Source organism: Triticum dicoccoides, chromosome 7B, assembly GCF_002162155.2.
Source record: "Triticum dicoccoides isolate Atlit2015 ecotype Zavitan chromosome 7B, WEW_v2.0, whole genome shotgun sequence".
Taxonomy (NCBI): Eukaryota; Viridiplantae; Streptophyta; class Magnoliopsida; order Poales; family Poaceae; genus Triticum; species Triticum dicoccoides.
In genome coordinates, this window is record NC_041393.1 from 201,647,200 (window position 1) to 201,656,906 (window position 9,707).

A 9,707-nucleotide genomic window follows, 5' to 3' on the forward strand; every position below is an offset into this window, starting at 1 on the left:
TTGCCTCTGGATGAACAGGACCCCGTGGTGTGGAGGGTTGGATGAACAGGACGACCCCGTGGAGGGCTGGATGAACAGTAGACGGTGGAGGGGTGGATGAACAGTAGCCCGTGGAGAGGTGGTTGAACAGGAGCCCGTGGAGAGGGGTGGTTGAACAGTAGCCGGTGGAGTAGCGCGCGGTGGAGGCTGGATGAACAGGAGCCCGTGGATGAACAGTCGCAGGTGGAGGCTGGAGGAGGTCGACGGTGGATGAACAGTAGCCCGTGGAGGCTAGAGGAGGTCGACGGTGGTTATGAACAGTATCCCGTGGAGTCCTGTTTTGCGGTACGCCGCACCCCTCCCGATGAACATGACCCCCGTTTCGACCGTAGCGCTCCAACACAAGTCCGTTTCGTCCGTTTTGCGGTTCGCCACACCCCTCCCGATCAACAGGACCCCCTTTCGACCGTAGGAGGTCCGTTTCCTCCGTTTTGCGGTACGCCACACCCCTCTCGATCAACAGGACCGCTGTTTCGACCGTAGGAGGTCCGTTTCCTCCGTTTTGCGGTATGCCAGACCCCTCCCGATGAACAGGATCCCATTTCGAACGTGGCCGGTCGAACACAAGGCCGTTTCCTCCGTTCTGCGGTACGCCAGGCCTCGTTTCCATCACCTGTTCCGTCCAAGCCCTCCCGATGAACACGACCATGCATTCCATTCCGACCCAGCCAGTTGGCTCCCCATGAACACGACGACGACGTTGTTTCTCCGTTCCGACCCAGCCAATGTACACGAGCCCTGGCCGTACATATATATGCGCGAGTAGGCGTTCGAGACCCCGCCCGTATGTACACATACGTGGCCATATTTTCTTTCTTGCACCCTGGCCGCTGTACGTACGTGTACATGCTATGTGTGCGCCTCTACTACGACATGTGCACGCCTCTACTATGACACGTGTGCGCCTCTACATCCACCAGTATATATGTATGTACACGTTCGCGACCAGAATGAGAACGCTATGTATGCTTCGACCAGGTGGGTCCCGACTGTTAGGCACTTCCTTACATGCGAAGATGTAGCTGGTGGGTCCCAGTAGTGAGGGGGAAATGTTTTTTTCGCGAAATACGGTGGCCCGTCCGGTGGGTCCCCGCTGTCAGGTGGAGGAATAATTATTTTGCACGTAATAAGGAAGCACTTCCTTCCTGCGGCCATGGATCCAGCTGTCAGCCTCTCCACGTACAATTCACGTCCGATGGAAGCCGTTCCTTGACCATGTTGACCACGCCGCGCTGAGAGCACCAGGGCGGTGGACGACGGCGAGGCCTAGGAAGGGGACGACACGGAGCCGGGGAAGACGCGGCAGTGGATGCCCACGCGTAGAGGAGTATGAGGGTTCAGTGGTTTGCTGCGGTGTGAGGCTGCCGTCGCCGCAGAATAACAGTTAACAGGGAATGTGGGTGAGTAGAGGGATGGCCTGGCCAGCGGTGGGAGTAGTAGGGGCGGTGAGGCCTGCGCCGCATCGCAGCTGGCCATGGGAGGCAGGAGCACGAGGCACGACCGGCGCTGGTTTGGGTGGCTGGAGCAAGAAGACCGGAGGTTGAAGAAGCACTACGACCGTTGGATGGACATCGTACGGTCACTAGAGCTAGAATCGTGCATATTGACTAAGTTGACAAAGCCCTCCGTCCCCGTCAACTTAGTAGGCCCACAAGTCAGCCTGCCACTATACTGGGTCCCAGCTAACAAGGGGGTATTCATTTTTTTGTGCATAATAAGGAGGCACTTCCTTGCGTGCGAAGATATAGCTGGTGGGTCCGAGCTGTCAGCGGCGGTAACGTTTTTTCGCAAAATACAGAGGCCCTTTCGGTGGGTCCCTGATGTCAGGTGGAGGAATCATTATTTTGCGCGTAATAAGGAGGCATTTCCTTGCGTGCGACGGTGGACCCAGCTGTCGGCCTCTCCATGTATAGTCCACTTCAGATGCATGTCGGTCGTTGACCACGTTGACCAGGCCGCGCTGAGAGCACCAGGGCGGTGGACGATGGCGAGGCCTAGGAAGGGAACGACACGGAGGTAGGGAAGACTCGGCAGTTGTGTCCCACGCGGATGGGAGTACGACTGTACGAGGGTTTACCGGTTCGTCTGCCGTCGCCGGAGAATAACAGCAGGTGTGGGTGAGTAGAGGGATGGCTAGGCCAGCGATGGGAGTACGGTGGGGCGGTGAGGCCTGCGGGGTAGCACAGCCGGCCGCAGGGAGGAGGGAGCAGGCAGTCCCGCCAGCGCTTGTTTGAGCGGCAGGAGCAGGAAGAGCAGAGATTGAAGAAGCACGACGGCCGTTGGATGAACATCCAACAGTCACTGCTTGTGCATCAACCTTTTTTTAGGAAAGCCTCAAATCTGTGGAAAACAGCATACAACCCATCTGCCATTATTTCTACTAATTTACAGCCCATTTGCTAATTCTTAAGGGTTTTTTTGGAGCCCATATTCTTTTTGTTAGCATTACAGCCCATATTGTGGCCATGGTTAAAAAATTATACGAAATTTTGCATATTTCGGTGCGGTCCGAACTGTTTTTAATCCGAAATTTCGAGTCACATTCAAACTGATTTTAAAAATAAATGTATATCAATATAAAATCCAACAAATTCTCCACGCATAAAAATTAATGTAATTTAAAATCTCGAAATGAAAAAAAAATTTGAAACTAATTGCCGGTTTGATGTGTTTTAAAAATGTACAGCCCATTTCTCATTACTGATGGGCCATTTTCTCGGCCAGCCGAATGAAAGCTATCCTCGTCTTGAAAGATTTGCAGCCCAACAGGCCTGACAAAGCGACTTACTTGGCAGGTCACAAAAAAACTGGTTGTGGCCGTGGACCCAGCTGTCAACCTTATTTTGCATATTTCGGTGGAGTCCGAACTGTTGTAATCCCGAAATGATAAACATTTTTTTAAGAACTTATTGATTTGCCAAAAAAAATTGTTTTGTTTTTGTAAGCAAATAAGACATGGGACAATTGAGTTGGTTTAAGGGAAAACCAGTGGTAAAAAAATCAGCGCTGGGTGGGAAAAACAACAAAAATAAGGATGTAAATATGAAAAGGGAATTTTATGTGTTTTCAATATAATGATACGTGTATATGAACTAGTAAAACTATAGGTAGATATTAGAAAACGGATGTAGGACATGCGTTTCAAGAGGAAAATAGAACTGGGCTGTGTGTTTGATTCGGTAAAAAAAACTGCCTGCGGATGTTGTAAGACAAAATATAACTAACGCTGGCGGGCCAGAGGCCAGTAGAAACCTGCTGGATCTTTGTGCCCTGTTATCGTCATGGGCTGGGCCTGGTAAAAACAAAACCAACCCTGGGCAGTCTACAGCCCAGTTGAAACTTGCTCGACCTGAAAAAACAATATACGTGCTCAATAAACGAGAGAATTCTGCAAGTACAGACTGATAACTGGGATGCAACACGGATATTGTTTTTTTATCATGACTAGCAAGAGGCCCATGCGTTGCACGGAACATCAAAGATGCATTTATACGAGTTGTTTATCTTGTGGGAGACAAAGATGAACGAGGGAAGGCCTTATCTGCAAATGTGGAGAGGGGTGCGGGTATCTTTTTGCAAAATTGTCATAGTTTGCTTTCTATCCGTCTGGTATAGATCAGACGATCTATATTGCAGGATGGCAGGCACACCATCATCACCAACTCATCTTTTTATATGTGGTGATAATAAGTGCATGCACTTGTTTCGAAAAAATTGGAGAACTGGGAATTCGAACGGCAGGTGCTTATGCTACCCATCAAATAAAAATGAGGTGCCTGAAAATTCGTTTCGAAACAAATGATTCAGCTTTATATCCATGTCGACCCTCGGCATGATGGTTGGAAGCAAATGCAAGTTCATACCAAAAGATTGTTAACAGCAATACCAACTTGCGGACGACAAGGTAGTACAACTACCAATACCAAACTAACTTATAATCTTTTTACTGTTGGCCCTAGTGTTCGTCTGGTAGAAAATCTTGCAGAGGACCAACTCCCGCTCCTTCTCTTGCTCCAGGTCCCCGAGGTAGTACTGGTGCATCACCCAGTTGGTCCTCTGCTAGTCAAAGTTCTTGTTGGTGTGCAGCACCAGAACCTTTTTTGCTGCCCGTCTGCCGGTCGTTGACCATCACTGGCAAGGTATTGCCTGTCTTGTGCCACATCGCGTGCATGCCGCACTCCGACTGTATCTTGCGACGCGTCCACGTGCCCCTTTTGAACTCCCTGGAATTGCGCTGGAAGAAATGCTTCCTTAGGCCACTCAGTGTGATACCTGCAGTATTGTGGGATATAGGTTTTAGTGTACGTAGTTGGCATTTCATAACATCTTTGGCATGTTGCGGTCACTTGTTTCACTTTTTATTAACTGTCAAATTGTAATTGCTTCACCAGGTCTGCGTCTAAAAAAAATAGAGCTACAAACAAAGGAATATGTTTGTGCAAGTAGATGGCCGATCGGTGTCTTACCTGCAAGTTTCTCAGGTTGGGTGTAGCATATGTTGTGCTCGCTGTCGATGGTTGGTATGAACAAATCTATGAGAGACTGAAATCTCGCGCTATCAGCACTCACTTTGGCCTCAAGGTGCTCGATCAGCTCCTGATCCGTGGGATCGAACTTGACACCAGCCGGCAGCACTGGCCAATCCTTCTTCGACTTGCATCAGTTATTCCAGTTATATGGTACTCAATGTATGATCAATCGACTGTTTTAAGTGAATGATGAAAGATTTCGACAGATAAGTGGTACTCCAAATCTGAAGTCCAGAATACCCGAACACGCCGCCGGGATTCTTGTGTCACCTCACGTGCAGCGTGTTGTCACGTCAATTCAATGTGTGGACATGATGAATAATTTGACTGACGTATACTAGTACTGCTATTGTACTACTTACTAGTCATATTTAGTGTCACAATTTATACATAGGTTTAACTAACAAGTACGCACTTGAAGCCTAACTGATATATATATATATATGGCTTCTGCACAGCATCTCCATCATCATTATCAGTACATCCTACACAGGTGAGTTAGGATGCACTTGATCCCAGGAAGGTATCTACTATCCTTCAAACCAGATGAGTGCTTCAAACTAACAACAGTACATAATACCCAACAAAAGAGGGTCGTGCTACAGCAGCAGAATACATGGCTCAGTCTAGATATCAGCATGAATCAAGTTATGCATATTTGCTATTGGCATGAACCACATCACCGCATGTCGGGTTTGCAAAAGCCATCCATCGCATGGAAGCTTGATGCCTTTCACACACTGAAGATTATCTGGCAACAAGCTGTGTCGACGAATCTCTGGATATGGTGATTCATGAAACCCATGGTATGATGTGTAAACACAGTCCCCCCTCGCGAATGGAAGTTGCATAGCACGGTAATCATCGCCGGTGATATGATCGATGATTGGTTGGATGATCGGATAACTGAGCCCGAGGAACAAGGAGTGGTTGCCGAGGTTGTAAACCCGCCTCCAGTTGAATACGCCTGGCCCAACGGAGCTGGGATCTTTCTCGAACACGAAGCAGCCATAGCCATCAATGTCACGAACGCCCCACGCATTGTACTGCATGTGGTTTGATGTAATGGTTTGGTCAATTTGGTATGTGCGAATGAGCATCAAATGACCGCCGTCAGCTGAACGAGCGATAAACCACCACCCATCGGCTGGTACGATTCCAGGTCCTGGAATCATGAAGGCCAGCGCATTTGCGTCTGCTGCAACAATTCAAATTGGAGACCAGAAGGACAAAAATAAACAATCATGTTCAGAGTATGTGTGGAATTAAGATTATTATAACGGTGACACATATCATAGACAGAGAATTGCAATGTCGTGGTCATAATCATACCCCAAGTTAAAAAAATAAGCCAATGGCTTTCATATTCTAGCAATATGTCATGGTTCAAACATCATGTAACAATGAGAGGAAAATAACTATGACAGCGCCTACTCTTATTCTACCATAGCACTTACTACTACTGTTCTCATATCAACTCTAAGCAATAACATGCGTTGTTATAAAAATCTTGTAAACGAGAGTAACATATAGCAATCATGATGTTATGCTCATAATATGTATTCTAACAATCATTAGATGCCAATTGTTCTCATATCAACTCTAACAATAACATGTGTGGTCATAAAAATCTAGGGACTGAGAGGAACATATAGCAATTATGTGGTTATAGACATGCTATGTATTCTAAATTTGTAACAAATGAACAGGAAATCGTATTCATAAGGTAAAGATGAGATGAGATAGAACAATTACACGATGATAGATTCCACCAGTATAGGCAGCCAATCTATGCGTCGACCGCGTAAACGATGCCATCATGCACTATAGCATCAGACAGAAATGTTGCCTCAACAAGATTGATGATGAGCCATAATCATGTATGGCGACTAGATTCCAGATAGACTAATCCCGTGTTGAACAAGGCAATGAGTTTGTAATCCATGTAGTCTTCTGATGGTGTGGGCACTTCGCAGATTACAACTTTGTGCAAACAGAGGTCGAGCCAAAAGCTTGACGTGTCTCGTGCATAGTAGGCAGAAGTGTCCGGCGGGCCGCGAGGCTCGATGGCGGCGGTATCCAACAATGGAAGGGTGATCTCTCGCTGGCTGTAGATATCCACAAGACACCACGGACTACCGGAGTGGTGGATGAGGACGATCCAGTTGGCCTTCATGCCCGCCCAGTAGTGGCCGCGCATGAAGGACAGGTGGACGAGTAGTGGTAGCATATCGAGGGGCACCATGGCAACCTCCGTAGGATCGTCAAGTCGGTGTCTGGGCCACCTGCGAGGATCGGGCATCAGCAAGCAGGGTGTCTTGAAAAGAGCCGGTCGGTTGCAGACGAGTAGACGGTACAAAGACACCGAGCATGCGGCCAGACGGACGGTGCTGAGTAGGTCCATACGAGTACAGATCTGCTCCAAGAGAACATCAGTGAGGGAATTCCAATCGCGGCTCTGTGCATCAGTCAGTTCTGCCATTGGGGTTTTCGGTGCCAGCGAGCCAACGGGGAAGTGCATTCGGGCGGGCGAGCGAAGAAGCTTCTCCTTGTGTGGCCGAGCAGTGAGCGGGGGGATATGGTACGGGCGAGCTACCAAGGAAGATGGCGCGGGCGGGCGAGCAGTGAGCGGGGGTAAATGGTGTACGGCCGATGATGGGGAAGAGAGGAGGAAGAAGAAGAGAGGAGGAAGAAGAGTGGAAGACGGGGAAGAAAGTGCATTAAATCTCAATTCTACTAGTACTACTACCAGGATATACCGTCCTTCAGAGTGTAAATAGTTACATCGATGACATGTGGGTCTACCACAAGAGGGCCCATATGTCAGTTAATGAAGGATAGAGGTGCATAGGCGTATTTGCGGAAGCGTGCTCTACTGGCAAACATGATGGCAGTACTGGGTAAGGCTGATTTAGTAACACCAACACGCTGGTTCAGCTTATTAATTACGTGTCCCATCTGCTGCAGTGTGTATTGTCACTTCACTGCGAAGACTAGTTGAATAGTTCTCTCTGACCGAGATGGGGAATAATGGATCGCGAGGACTTCCTTTCTACAGTATCCCTATGCCTCGACGCTCACTTCACTCATTTTGCTCCGTACCTAGTCACTTGTTGAAATCTGTAGAAAGACAAATACTCCGTATTTGGCAACAGAGGGAGGCTTTTACTCCATATTTGGGAACAGAGGGAGTATCACCATATGGAGGGAATAGAGGAAGCTTGAAATATGAACATGTCAATGGGAGGGAGTAAGCCCCATGCATGCATGCATGCATGCAACGTGCAACACTCACACGTACACATGGACGAACGCAACACTCACGCACCCATGCGGCACACAGCACACGACACAACACACACGCTCACGCTCAAGTGCTCAACCTACTCCCTACGTCCTTGAAAGACTGTACTACATTTAGAGATTTACACATTGACCAGGGCATAATTAACGCCCAAAAGTATCAGACTTATGTGTGCATGCGACCATTGAAAGAAGAAGATTAAATGAAGGTCGTTGCATGCTGTAATTAAGGATAGACATGTAGCCTATACCTACAGCACAAGTTGGTGCATTAGTCAATCAATATCGATTTAGATTAAAGGCTAAATGCATTGGAAGTGTAGATGTACATCATACTACACTCTTTGTTTTAGGCTGGCCATAGTGGGGGTAACATAACTAGTATCATGTACTTGGGACTCGCAAACATGCTTATGTGGCAAACAATTAAAGAAGAGAGAGAGGGTAGTAGTAAACATAGGTAGATACCATAACACAATAAATGTTATGCTACTACTCCCTCCTTTTCGGTTTATAGGGCTCAATTCAAAAATCTCACCAATCAAGGTAGATGGTGAGTGGTGGAATACTTTTTGTAGTTTTGCAAAAGCACCTAATTAATGCTCTTGTTTTCCTCAAAAAAATATGGTGGTGTTTGGTTCTCTAGTCCTAGGACTTATTCTAGTCCCTAGGACTTTTTCTAGTCCCTAGGACTTTTTGAAAAAGACTCTCAAGGAGGTGCTTCTAAGGACTTCTAGCAAAAAGTCCCAAAAATGTCCCACCCTGTTTGGTTTGCTAGGGACACGTTCTAGTCCCAACACAAAAAAGTCCCTGGAACCAAACACCCCCTATGTTTATCAATGCATTAATTGCAATGCATGCATGCGTAAAGTACATGCATTGGTCAATTTTCTCTTAATACTTGCATGCAATGATTTAATGCACCTTGGAATCTGAACATGTGATGGAAAACAACCAAATTGAGCCTTATAAAATGGAAAAACTAAAATTTTGAGATAAGCCCTATAAACCGGAAAGGAGGGAGTATGTGTCATGCATGGCAATAAATGAGACCATCTATGATACTACTTTATGATACTATGCACTATAGATGTAGTATCATACACTAGTATCATATGCATGATACTAGTATATGTTACTCTCCACTATGACCAGCCTTATAGCCGATGTACACTCTTTGTTGGAAGACCGAGGGAGTACACGTGCATGCACTCACATACACAGCCAGGGCGGTTCGCGCGCAAGGGTTGGACTCGTGTCGCGCCTGCGTAAAGTTTTGTTTAACTGATTTCTTTGCTCTGCCAACTGACAGGTGGGAGCCAGAAACCAGGTGAGAATTTAACCAGTAAACAAAGTGCCACATCGACTATGTGGCCGGTCAGTAGGGTGCAATACGGTGCTCTATGATGAGCTAGTGATCGTATAATCACCGCAAAACTATATATATATTGATCGTAAAGAGCGTACTGTTACATACGATGACCGCCAGTGTATCTTTCTCGTTTCAAATTAAGCCATATTAATCGGAATGGACGCAGTATGGACTACTACTAGTACTAGTACTGCTTTTATGTGTCCCATCAACTCGTTGAACGAGGAGAAGCTTCCTTACTATGCCTCTCCCCCGCCCACGCACCGTGGTTCGCAGGACGAGGAGAGGGTTTTGACTACAGCGCCCTCTCCCTCTCCTTCGCCCTCGCCCTTGCGGTGGACGTGCAGCAGTTCAATCGTTGTCAGATTGCCAGAAGCATATTGTACTGTAGTATCATCATAGTTGGACCTTCCGAAGAGGCGAAGAGCCAAGTGCAAGGTTCACACGAGTACGAACTGTTGAAC